This window comes from Talpa occidentalis, unplaced genomic scaffold, assembly GCF_014898055.3.
Source record: "Talpa occidentalis isolate TD23 unplaced genomic scaffold, MPIMG_talOcc4v2.1 talOcc4.7, whole genome shotgun sequence".
Lineage (NCBI taxonomy): Eukaryota > Metazoa > Chordata > Mammalia > Eulipotyphla > Talpidae > Talpa > Talpa occidentalis.
The window spans coordinates 22,060,310-22,073,844 of NW_023605083.1; the positions used below are offsets into that span (position 1 = coordinate 22,060,310).

General features: G+C 35.9%; 1 protein-coding gene and 1 pseudogene across 3 annotated transcripts in view; one reads left to right on the top strand and one right to left on the bottom strand.

The window, feature by feature from the left end:
- Positions 1–13,535, bottom strand: part of IL33 (interleukin 33) — a 46,943-nt gene that overhangs the window by 31,539 nt on the left and 1,869 nt on the right. Inside the window, exon 2 of one of the 3 annotated variants that reach the window (XM_054689305.1) lies at positions 10,820–10,890. The exons of the other annotated variants lie outside the window; for them this stretch is intronic. The gene's annotated coding sequence lies outside the window, so the exon portion shown is untranslated. The remainder of the gene's footprint in view (positions 1–10,819; positions 10,891–13,535) is intronic. 3 annotated transcript variants of the gene reach the window in all.
- Positions 6,856–7,461, top strand: LOC119232023 (ADP-ribosylation factor-like protein 1; annotated as a pseudogene).

A 13,535-nucleotide genomic window follows, 5' to 3' on the forward strand; every position in this document is an offset into this window, starting at 1 on the left:
TGAACTTTAATAACTACTTGAATAACTGAATAACAATCTTATACAAAGCAATGTCCCATCTCCAGGAAACAATGATACTACTCACTTTTTTGATGGAAATGCAACCTCAATTTGTCTCCTAGACAATGTGAGTGTAGAATGAGAAAGGTTTGGAAGATGTGATTAAAACTGAATCATTCTGGCACAGAATTCTATTGGAGTTGAGAAGAAAAAAGAGGGTGGGGGCAAAAATTTCTTTGCTGAGAAGTTCACTAGGTGCCAAGCCGCAGAACATGTATATTCCTGAGTTACTAGGTCATAGATCAGCGCTCAAAACTTGGGATAAAATGAAATCAGTTTTGCATCAAAACTGTTTTACACCTGGTATGTTAATATTTCTGGATCTTGCCTAATTCTCCATAAACATATGCCAACGAGTCTGAGTGCTTCTGGAACTGCAACAATACAAGCAAAATTGGTTGCTTAACTGTAAATAACAACTTGCCCGTTCCTGTTAGTATTGACTCTGAGAAGAGTTTCCAGGGTCAAAGCTTAAAAGAATTGCATATTTCCACAATCCCAAATCCATTAAGGATATGGTTCTTTGAGCAGTATCCTACATTTTTTCAGGTGACATGCTGTTTGTTTTTTTAAGAGAAATGTGAGATTTTTAGGTAGGTAAAGCCTTGGATCTTGAAATCAGAATGCAATATATAACTTCAGTTTAGATTATTTATAAGAAGCAGCTTGGATTTGGGATATGGTAAATTTTTCAAACACATAAAATATTGATAAATTTATTTCAGATACCACCAACATATATTTAAGGCTAGTAAAATTATACATACTTTCCATTTCCAGTGCATAGTGATACCACTAGATACTTCTGAAATTGATCCTGGGCATTAGGGACTTCATTTTAGCACTGTTATGGAAAACTAAGGTGTAAGAGAGATTTTCTAAAAGGATGAGCCAGATGTTTATATATCTAAATGTTAGGAGTAAGAAAAATCATCCCAAAATAGCAGATGAGGTAACAAAATATGCACTGGTGGAAGATAAATTTATCAGCCCTGCCTTAAAAATACAATGTACTTTGCTTTGCCTGAATTTTCTATTTTCAGGCTCCTAACATCCAGCAAAGAATTGTCTTTATGCCAAAAAGACCAAACTAACCAATCAGCCTTTAATACCTTGGTGTTACATGTAGAGTCTCTATATGATCAAATACTTGTAATAAATTACACAAAGCAAGTGCTATTAAACTATGTATCATTTGAGTAATGTTTTATTAAGAAAATTCATGAGGATGGGTGGTTATCTGATAATCAATAATAACTTGAATAAATTTTCTTAAAGTTTATTGTTTTCAAAGTCTATAAAAGCTCAATTTGTGACTACGTAGTTAAGTGACTAATCTTATTGAATGGGGAATATAACCAAAATGAAAATGCATACATTATGCAGAGATGAAAAATGATGTAAGAATTATATAAAATAAAATAATTCATAAAAAAAGTAAAAAAAAATTTCCTCTATGGTATAACATTTTTAAAAAAGTAATTCTTTATTGTTTTTCCTGAAATCCAATTGCAATATGATTGTTCATTTTACTAATGTTTTCTGCTCTAATTAATGTTGCCTTGTGACTGTGACATAAAGGTGGAGTGCATCAGTTCCATAACTATAAACGTAGGGAAAGTTTTATTTACCAAAAATATGTTTAGTAACTTAAATCTGGGGAAATTACTGGTTGCCCTAGACCAACATAACACATTTCTATAAAAGGTAAGGAAAATGCATAAATTAAAGTTCAAAGAGGACCATAATAACTAAAATGTGAAAGATAAAAAATAGGAGTATTTGTAAGAATTTTAGACATCTGGAGCTATACATGATTGTTGAGAATATAAATTACTACATCCATTTTGGAAAGTAATTCAGTGGTATCCACTGAATCTGAACATATGTATACCTTTAGCTTAGCAATTCTACTCGAACGTATATAAATATAATAGAAAGACATAAAAATGTTCACCCAAGACCTATAAGGGAATGTTCTTAGCAGCCCTAGTCATTAAACTCTAAGTTGGAAACAACATAAATGTCTATCTATATTCTAAGAGGATAATTTGTATAATTAATGATATATATGATAAACCCACATATAACATCGTACTACCTCATCATTAATGATATATATATATATATATATGATAAACCCACATATAACACTTATTGGTGAAAGACTGAAAGCTTTCCCTCTAAAATCAGATACCAGACAAGGAAATCCACTTTTACCACTACCATTCAACATAGTTTTGGAAGTCCTGACTGGAGCATCTAGGCAAGAGAGAAGGATAAAAGGAATACAAATTCAGAAAGAAGTAAAACTGGCACTTTCCAGAAGATATGATAATATACATAAAAAACCCTAAAGACTCCACTAAAAAACTAATATAAATAATTAATCAGTACAGTGAATTGACAGGCCTCAACACCAGTATTCAAAAATTGTGTTCCAATATGCAAACAATGTACTAAAAGAGAAGAAATCGAGGAAACAATCCCATTTACAATTGCATTAAAATGAATTAAATACATAAGAATAAGCAGATATAGTATCATACAACAAAATTATGACATTATTAAAAGAAATAGAATCACACATGTCAGAAATGAAAGATATTCCTTACTCATGGATAGGAAAAACTAGCATTGTTAAAATGGCCAAAACTCAAAGCCATATATAGATTCAATGAAATCAAATCCTTTTTCAATGTTTTAATAGCATACTTTAAAGAAATAGAGCAGAGATAACTAAAATTTATTTAGAACCATAATAGTCCCTAAATAACCCAAGAAATTCTTAAAAAAAAAAAAAGAGGATCAGAGATTTCAGTCTCCCCTATTTCAAACTATACTACAAAGCTATAGTAACTAATAGTATGGTGTTAGAATAAAACACAGACACAGAGACCAATGTAATAGATTTGAGAGTTCAGAAATAAGTGCACATTCACATGGCAGTTAATTTATTTTTATTTTTATTTTTTTAATTTTATTTCATATTTTGTTTTGAAATCACTGTATTGTTTTACATAGTGGTTGTACCAATTTACATTCCCTCCAACAATGTACAATGGTTCCCTTTTCTTTGAGTCATTTCTGATACTTGTTTATGTCTTTTTTTAAATTTTATTTTTATATTCCCCATACAGTTGCAACCGCCTTATTTTGAACACATACCCTCCTTTCCCCGACCCCCCCCCCCATTGAGTGTCTCTGGTTCATAGTTGTTTGTTGATTTTGATTTTTTCTTTCTTATAGTTATTCTTTTTCCTGGTCCTTATTTAGGTTTTCTAGATTCCTGCTATCAGTGAGACCATCTGATATTTTTTTTTTCTGGCTTATTTCACTGAGCATGATCCCTTCCAGCTCCATCCATGTTGCTGCAAATTGCATGTGTTTATCTTTTTTGACTGTACCACACCTTCTTGATCCAGTCATTTATTTTTGAGCATTTGGGTTGTTTCCAAACTTAGCTATTATAAATAGTGCTGCTATAAACATAGGGGTGCAGGTGCTCTTTGGAATTGATGTTTCTGTGTCCTTTGGGTAAATACCTAGGAGTGGAATTGCTGGATCATATGGAAGCTCTATCTTTAGTAGGATGAGGAATCTCCACACAGCTTTCCATAGTGGTTGGACCAGTTTGCACGCCAACCAGCAGTGCAGGAGAGTTCCTTTTTCTCCACATCCTCGACAACATTTGTTGTTGCTAGTTTTTTTAATATGTGCCATTCTCACTGGTGTGAGATGGTATTTCATTGTAGTTTTGATTTGCATTTCTCTGATTGCAAGTGATATTGAACATTTTTTCATATGCCTGTTGGCCATTTGCATTTCCTCTTCAGAGAAGTTTCTTTTTAGCTCTTCTGCCCATTTTTTGACTGGATTATTTTCTTTGTTTTTGTTGAGTCTCATCAGCTCTTTGTAGATTTTTGTGATCAGTCCTTTATCATTAGCGTTGTGTGCAAAAATGTTCTCCCAGTCGGTGGGGTTTCTCTTTGTTTTTGTTATCGTCTCTTTTGCTGTGCAGAAGCTCTTTAATTTGATATAGTCACAGCTGTTTATCTTTGCCTTCACTATCACATGCAGTTAATTTATAAGAAAGAAGTCAAGAGTATACAATAGAGAAAGGAAAATGTTTTCCACAAGTTACACTGGAAAAACTGGAAGCCACATGCAAAAGAATAAAATTAGCTCACTATCTCAACTATGCACAAAAATTAAGAGATTAAATACTAGGAAATAACACCCCAAACCACACAATGCATAGAAGAAAACATAAGCAAAATGTTCTACCATCTTATCTTCAAGGATGTCTGGAAACTGACTTCTAACAGTGAGGGAAACAAAATCCAATACAAAAAAATGGGACTGCATCAAATTTAAAAGTTTCTACATAGCAAAAGAAATCGTCATTAAAACAAAAAAGCACCCTACCAAATTAGAGAATATGTTGATGTCACATATCTGACAACAGGCATAATATCCAAGATCTCAAAAAAACTCATACAAATGAACAAAACGAAAACTAATCTGCAAAGAAAACATATACACATGGCCAACATGGCACAAAATTGTTCATTGTCACTTATCTTCAGGGAAATACAGATTAAAACTACAATGAGATACCACTGGCTACTGTGAGAAAGACTCATTATCAAAAAGTTTGTAAACAACAAGTGTTTGTGAGAGTGTGGAGAAAAAGGAACTTTTGTCCCTAGTTGGTGGGAATGCAGATGGTTCAGCCTCTATGGAAAACAGTATGGAGGTTTCTGAAAATATTAAAAATAGATCTAGCATATAATCTAACAATTTCACTCCTGGGTATTTACCCCAAAAACGCAAAACCACAAATTTGAAGAGATATATGTACTCTTATGTTCATTGAATCACTATTTACAATAGACAAGTTGTGGAAACAATCTAAGTGTCCAATAACAGATGAGTGGATTAAAAAGATATGACATATTTACACAATAGAATACTGTGAAGTTATAAAAAAAATGAACTCTTGCTATTTATGACATCTTGGATGGAACTGAGGAGAGGATTATACTACGGGAAATAAATCAGAAAGAGAAAGAAAGATACTGGATTATTTCACTCATATGTGGAATGTAAAGAAATGAAACAAAGGAACAGACAATCCAAATCCAAACAAGCCATAAAAACCTGACTGTGAGGGCCTCCCCTGGTGGTGCAGCGATTGAGCATTGGGCTGCAAAGCTTCCTGGCCACCAGTGAGGGTCCCACATGGCGTGACAGACCTCTCCTGCTGTGCCTGCTGCTCCCCTCAGCAGTGTATTTCATCAGTCTGTCTGTTCTGCTCCCTGCTCTGGCTCTGGTGAATTCTCTCACCCTCCCGCGCTTCTGACTGTACCCAGTGCTTGTATAAATAAATAAATAAATCTTTGGAAAAAAAAAAAAAAGCCTGACTGTAGAATTGAGTCTACCTGAGGGGACGAGGGGACAAAGGAGGGAAAGAGCCAAATCAACAATGGTGGAGGATTATGGGCACTCTAGTGGTTGGCATTATTTGGTAACGTACATTTGAAATGGTGTGAACCAATACCTCTAAATCATACACAGAGATATAAACCAATGTTATTCAATAAAAATTACACAAATTGGGCCTCCCTGGTGGCCTAGGGGTTAAATTACAATGCTATCAACCTTAAGGTCTGAGTTTGATCCCTGGCCAAGGACCTAACCCACATACGGCGCAGCAGACCTCTCCTGTCTCACCTGCTGCTCCCCTCAGCAGTGCATTTCAGTAGATCCACCTGTACTGCTCTCCACTCTGTCTCTGGTGAATCTTCTTACCACCCACACCTCTGACCTATACCCCATTTCTTCTACACAAAAATAAATAAATAAAATCTTTTTAAAAAATTCAAATTAATAATATAAATAAAAATTTTTAAATGCAAAAGAAAATTTTTTAAGATTTATTTATTTATGCATATAAGAACGGGGGTACATGCCAGAAGTTTGGGGGGGGGGTGAGAGGATTCACCAGAGACAGTGTGGGGAACAGAACAGGCAGATTGAAATACACTGCTGAGGGGAGCAGCAGGTGAGACAGGAGAGGTCTGCTTCACCTTGTGGGTTGCTCCCTGGCTGGCTGGGGATCGAACTCATGCTGCAGTGGCTGCATATAGCTTTATAGTGTTATGTTTTAACACCTTGCACCACCAGGGAGGTCCCACAAAAGAAAATTTATTGAAGTAACATTGGTTGCCATGAACATTATATAGGTCTTAGGTGAGCATCATTGTAAGTGAACAACTGTATTTGACTGCTTTACATTCACTACTAAAATTCTATCCATCTTTCACAGTACAGCTGACTCCAAGGTAATCTCTGAGAAGAGTTGGCTGCCTTTCTCAAGTATTGGCAAGAAATCCTAAAACACTAAGAATGGTTGGAGTTCTGCAGGAATTAGAAGATATTGAGACTTACATAGGATGACTGTTACATCTTAGCTAACAAATCTCTTTTCTTTCTCCAAAGAGAACATTTAGATTTACAGAAACATAAGCCAATAGAATCAATCCTATGTCCAACAGAATCAATCCTACTCAAAACAATAAAAAAATCATAGCTAATCAAAACAAGATAGGTCTGAAAACAATTTAGTTACAACAGTAAAAAATCATGAGTCTACATGCCATTCAAAAGAGAAAAAACAGACTCTCACCCCGCTGGGAGTGCAGCATGGAAGTCGCTGACAGATGAAGCTTCCAAGGAAAAACAGCCCCAGAGCTGGAGCCCAAGCAGAAAGCCAAGATTAGTGGAGGTGATGGCACTGGGGCTCAAATAGAAGTTGCTACCCAAACCATGGCCTGTCTTTGATGATCAAGGAGTGCAGCTATCATGCTAGGACCTTTTTCAAGTAATTTTTCTAGTCTTTTTGGAAACTGGGAAATGAGGGTTTTAATTTTGGGATTAGATGGAGCAGGAAAACCTACAATTTTGTACAGATTACAGTTAGAAAAGTTATTACTACTATTGCTACCATTGGATTGAGTGTTGAAATAACAGAATACAAAACCGTTCCAAATCTGGGATAAAGGAGAACAGATAAACATCAGGTCACATTGAAGATGTTATTATTTGAACACAAATGCAGTCATTCATGTAGAAGACAGTTGTGATGGAGACTGAATAATCATTTCCAAATCAGGGTCGGTTGCTATGTTGGAGGAAGAAGAAGAAAAGTAATTTTAGTAATGTTTGGAAATAAACAAGACGTGGAACTGGCCTGGACTCCCTCAGAGATGGCAAAGTCACTTGGGTTACTTTCTTTGAGGGACCAAAATAGCAAATATTCAAAACTTCAGCAACCAAGACACTGACCTTGATGAGGCAATGGAATAGTTAGTTGAAACATGAAAAAGCAGACAGTAAATCACCTCTTGAAATAAAGATATCACATATCCCCTTTGAAAAAGTCAATTGTGCTTTACATTACTACACACTGACTGCAACATTTATAAACATATTAAAAAAATAAGTTTTTCATTGGAAGGTAACTTCCTTGGTTGAACCAACTAAGTATCTCTTCTGTATAACAACAAAATATTCCTTCCTTGCTTTCTTATGCTTTCTCTTTTTATGAAATTCTTATTCAAGTATAATCCTATTGTAGAATGTGGTCTTATTGAAGAAAAAAACCCTTCCTATTTTTGAATTAGTCATTTCAGCTTGTTTGTATTTTTTATTAATTTTTTAATTTTTTTACAACGTTGTTCATTTTAAAACAATATTTGCTTCCTTCCCCCCATTCCCTCAGGTGTAGTTCCCATAGAATTTCCTTCACCAATGTACCTGTGCACCATTACATCAGTCCCCTATGCTCCTCCCTCCCGCCCTCCCTCCCTCCCTCCCTTCCTCCCCCTCCCTCTGATTCCTCTTCCTCCTCCTTCCCTGCAGGATGTCTCTGATTTATAATTGTCTGTTTTTGCTTTGTTGTGTTTTGTAATGTTATTATTTTTTACACTGATGTCTTATTTGGTTCCCCTATATTCCTGCTATAAGTGAAACTATACAATATTTTCTTTTTTCCTTATGGTTTATTTCACTGAGCATAATTCCTTCTAGCTCCATCCACGTTGCTGCAAATGGCATGAGTTTATCTTTTTTGATTGCTGAATAATATTCCATTGTGTATAGCTACCACATCTTCTTGCTCCAGTCATCTATTTTTGGGCATTTGGGTTGTTTCCAGGTTTTACCTATTGTAAATAGTGTGCAGCTTGTATTAATGCCAATAAATATCTTAACTTAGAAAAAAGGGGAAAAGCACTAGAAACTGTTTTCTGATCAAAATAGTATATCAGGTTACCTTGATTAAGTAGCTAATTTTAAATATGTTCTCATAATATATGCATGCCCCACCTTGTACAACAACTACTCTTACAGCTAGTATAACTTTTACAGAACTTTTTGCTGTTTGGTATATGCCTATCAAATGGTGACAGAATAACTTGCCAGATTGTTAAAAGTTCTGTAAAACTTTAGATAGTCTATATATCTTCATTGTCATATAATCTCAAATTAGCTGGTACAATTCATAGCCAGGATGAGAGTCCTTCCCAATGCTGGTATTCAGTTGGCATAATCCATGTGGCTGGTACCATTCTCATTTATATCTGCTCCATACCAGCTATTAAACATTTTGAATATCACCAAAGGTGATTTTCTTTCACATCCAAATGGCCATCTACTAATGTGTGGCATCGTGTATTACAAGTTATTTGATATGATTATTATAAGACATTAATAAATTAAAAATTATAGTTTTCCACTTACAGATGTGAGAGTTCCTAGCCATTGGCCTGAATAAACTAAGCGATAGTCCATACCCTGCATATTTGGTTCTCATTAAAGTTTAAACAGAGCTGCCTTGGGCAGCAATCAGAAAATACAACTCAAAGATTCGGAAACTTGTCCACCATGTTATGACAAGCCGTTGTCTCCCACCATATCTGCTTCATGGGCTACTTTAGCTCTTTCCCAATTGCTAACTTCATCTTTATGTGAGATTCTAAATAAGCTCAACCTTGTTTACTTGGTATGTAGGTTTGAAGTGAAAACTATTCAAGTGGAAAGACTGTGCTAAACAACCTTGTTCTTCTCAAGGTAAGACTCAGTCATTTTTCCCCTCTGGATATATATGACCTTTTTGTGAGTGCAATGATATAGGATATAAGAATATAATTGGTGTTTATTTCTTTGCCAAGAAGGAAGCCTTGCATGTGTAACAAGTATAGAAATTATCGGAACCTAACAATGATCCACAACCCTAGAGGTTACTAGTCACCGCATAGTTCTGCCTAGGCACACACAGTGAGTGTAAACCCAACTGCTCTTTTAGGAGCATTTGCCACAAATGACTGAGACATCTCATTTCCCTAGTACAGTGGTTATCATGTTCACCTCATACAAAAGATGGGAAAAAATTGGATGCTGTCGAAATAATGGACTTCTATTTAACTTTATTTTTTAATGAATTAAGAAATACAAGGACTTACAAATAATATTTTTCCCAGTGGGCACATCACAATGCAAATGGCTTTAATGTTTCATAGTGTTTCATTATGACCACTTGACATAATGAAAGATAATAATTGGGCAGTCAAATATGAGCATTACATCTCATGTTCTAGCATGGCAGCCTCCAAACTCTCTTAGCAAAACAGCTTATATGCCTTTGAGTTAATAACATCCAAGTTATTCTATTAAACAACCACCAAATAGTAGTAGTAACTGTTATGATTTCACAAACCATATGATGCTTAATTAAATCACAAACCATATGGCACAAAACCTTAGTGCACAAAAATATGCACTGTCTTTGATAAAGTATTACTATACTTTATTATTCCAGTAATGTGTATCTAATACAAGTGAAAGGGTGAAAAGTAGCTGAAGAGTGAATGTTAGTACCTGTGTTTCTGGCTGAGACTTTTAAAAAAGATTACAAAGAAGTATTACTCAAGGAAATGTAATAATATTACTACTACTAATTTACCAATATGAAAGAGTCATGCTGACTGCTGAATAAGTGTTGTTTAAACAGAGTTATTAAAGAATGATGAACAAGTAATACATAATGAATGTATAAAAGAAATGGAAAAAAAATTTCAGTAAGGAAAAAGTTTGGAAGTAATAAATTCAAGTTAGAGCAAAATTCATGTTTAGATGTAATAAGGCCCCAAATGAAAGAACACAGGGGAAAGGCATGTGCTTGCCTCTTTTCTTTCTTTTTTAAAAAGATTTTATATATTTATTTTTGCATAGAGGAACTGGGGTGTAGGCCAGAGGTGGGAGTGTGAGAGGATTCACCAGAGACAGAGTGGGGAGCAGAACAGGCAGATTTACTGAAATACATTGCTGAGGGGACCAGCGGGCAAGACAGGAGAGGTCTGCTGTGCCATGTGGGTCAGCTCCTGCCTGGGGATCTAACTGAGGCCATCGAAGTGATAGCACTGAGACTTGCCCGTAGGCCACAAGGGAGGCCCTCTCTCCTCTTAAAAAAAAAAAAAAAAAAAAAGTAAACTGCTTAAATAACATCTCTGAAACAACTGCCAGCGACAGAGTCAGTGGGCTAAGAAGTTAGAGTAGTTGAAGTGTAAACATAGCAGATTTATAAAACTACGAAATTCTGCCCAATTCTTTTTTTTTTTTTTTTTTTTGGTGGGACCCTCGCCCACCGGGCCAGGGAAAGAACCGGGTGCTGCAGAGGCTGCAGCCCTGCGCTCACCTGCTGCGCCACCAGTGGAGGCCCAATTCTGTCCAATTCTTTAAGAGACTGTTGAATCTTTGCCGGGAATTCTAAGAGAAGTAATGAACAAAACATTCTTATAAAATTGCCAAAATACTCAGATGCACTGGGAAAATTACGATGATCCAACAAAGTTATGATCTTTCAAAGTGAAGGGGAGTTAGTGTACGGGTGAAGCATCCTGCCAAGTTTATGGGTGGAGCCCCTCTTGATCCTGGCAATAGTATTAAAAGTGACAAAACAAAGTTACATAAGAGTGGTAAGGGGCAGGAAGCCCTCCTCTCAGATGGCAAGGAATGTAACGTGAAGAAAGTAGCTGGGAGTTTCATTGTCATCTCACTAACATTCAGTGTTTGAAAATGATGGAAACTTTAAATAGAAAATTACTTCACAAGGAAGATTAGAGATGCACAAAGTGATACCATTTGGAATTTGTTTTCCTTCTTGGTTCTTTTTTCTTCTTGGGTCTTGACTCTGGGTTTTAATCTCTAGTAGTTTTAATCTCTAGTAGTTTTAATCTCTAAATTTTACTGATTGTGTCATCTTGAGTTAGTACAGTTTCTCCATCTTCTTTACTTAATTTTATAAATGGAGAAGATAATATTTATCTCGCAGAGGCCCTTTGAGTATTAAATGAGATAATGTGGGGAAAATGACTCACATTTCATAAAGTTTAGTAATTAACAGTTACCTTTATTGACTGCTTCTGACTTGCTTTATTTTGAGAAAGCACTACAACACCTGTCTGGCGTAGGTGGTTTTGTTATTATTTCATTTTTGTGTTGTTCCACATTTTATAACAGAGAATAAAAATTCAGACTCAGGAAAGTTGAGTAAGAGCCAAAATCACACAGCTATTCAATGATAGATGTGGGATGAATTTGAAGTAGGTCTGACTTGAAAATGTGTTTTTTTTTTGTTTTTGTTTTTACTGTTAAGCTATAGTTCATTCTTTAGTCAAAACAAAAACCTTCACAGATAAGCATGATCTACCACAATAACAAGGGCATGTGACAGGGTGGTACTATAGGGAGGAAGTGTCCTGAACTCCTTGTTCCCCCCTTACTGCCCAGAACAATGAACTTTCTCCTGCTTCTAAAGCAGTGTCCCTTTAAAAGATTCTTTCACATGCAGGTGTCAGCACAAATTAACCCAGAGGGAAACCAAGAGACTAGAGGATCTATCACTTTTCAGGAAGTCCTTGAATGGGTTCTATTTTTGTTGTTGGGCTGTTATTGTTTGGAGGGTGGGAGGTGGAATTAGGTTTCTTTCTGCTGTTTAAGGAGATTATTTTTGACCTTCGTGTTTTTAAATGTCACTGCTAGAAACAGACACGTGACATTCTTGATTTCCCACTGTGTTTGCCAAAATATCAGCTCATTGAATAAAAGATACATTGATTTTGGTATAGTCACACACATCTCCAAAAATAACTCAGTGTTTTTGATAGAAGCTGAGAGTAGAAAATTTAGAAGTTTTCACAAAGTTGAAAAGCAGAGGTGGGGGGGGGAAATGATCAATGAGTAGTTAAACTTGTTATGGAAGTTTCCAGGAATCAAAGTGGGGGTCAGAAAGGTTTATCTGTCCTTATAGAAAACCAACCCAACCTAACCCCAAAGAGATAAAACTCCACAAAGAATGAATCCCCCCAAAGACCACTATATAAGGACATCCCTTGCTCTTGCAATAGGCAGATCTTGCTCTAGGACTGCCCACCTGTGTCTATGCAGGTGTCTCTTTTTCCTAATAAACCTGCCCTTTTACAATGCTACCTTTGCCTGTTTGGTCTATGCAAATGTTGTCTTTGTCTTTTCCTTAATAAAATTGCTCTGTACTGCTGAACAGGAACTGCTGAAATCATTCACAGAGGAACCCAAGGACCCCACTCACTACACCCCAACACTATCAGATATAGTGGCATAAAAATTCCCAGATGTATATTGTTTCTTTCCCCAGTGCTGTTCTCTGCAGTACTTCCCTGTACTAATTTAATTCTGGATGCAAGTCTCCAATAACGACCTTGTTCTGTCAGATTTACTGACATAAACATGCTTCATGTTTATGCTCTTCTTCCTTCAATGCTGCCTCCCAACACCATCACCATAGTATTTTCCTATATGATTGAATTTCTTCCTAGAACAGAACTTTACAACTGATGCACATGTATATTCCCTGAAGTTGGTTGCAAGCTGTTTCTTTAACCCTGTGCTATCCCTAGCCTGGGTAGCAACTCCCATTTCTCAGTCTCTTCCCTTATTTTCAGTCCTATTTCAACCCTTAGGTAAAAGTTACCCTTCACAATTTTTTCTGTCTATAAATGGGAAGGGGAGAAAGGTACATTCTGACTGTATATATTATAAATTAAACAGGAATAGGAAAGAGAAAATCTAGGTCAACACATTGCTGTGAAATTGTGTCATCCAGCCACCAGACCAGATTGTTAGAGAATCAGGATCCTTTCAGAGAAGAATGAAGAAAATGTGGAACTTGAACTGCAGAGAGTGGTGCCTCTCCTGAGTTCTTAACTATTTAAAAATAGAGGGTTCTGACATCTTCTAAACACAGAGCTATACCTTTTTAGGGATGAAATTAAAAGAGGATTATAAAATATTCAAAAGACAAATGTGAGACTCAATAGGTAGGAATGTTGGGAACAGCACAGGATCAAGATGACATAAAGGGATGATTCAAGCTG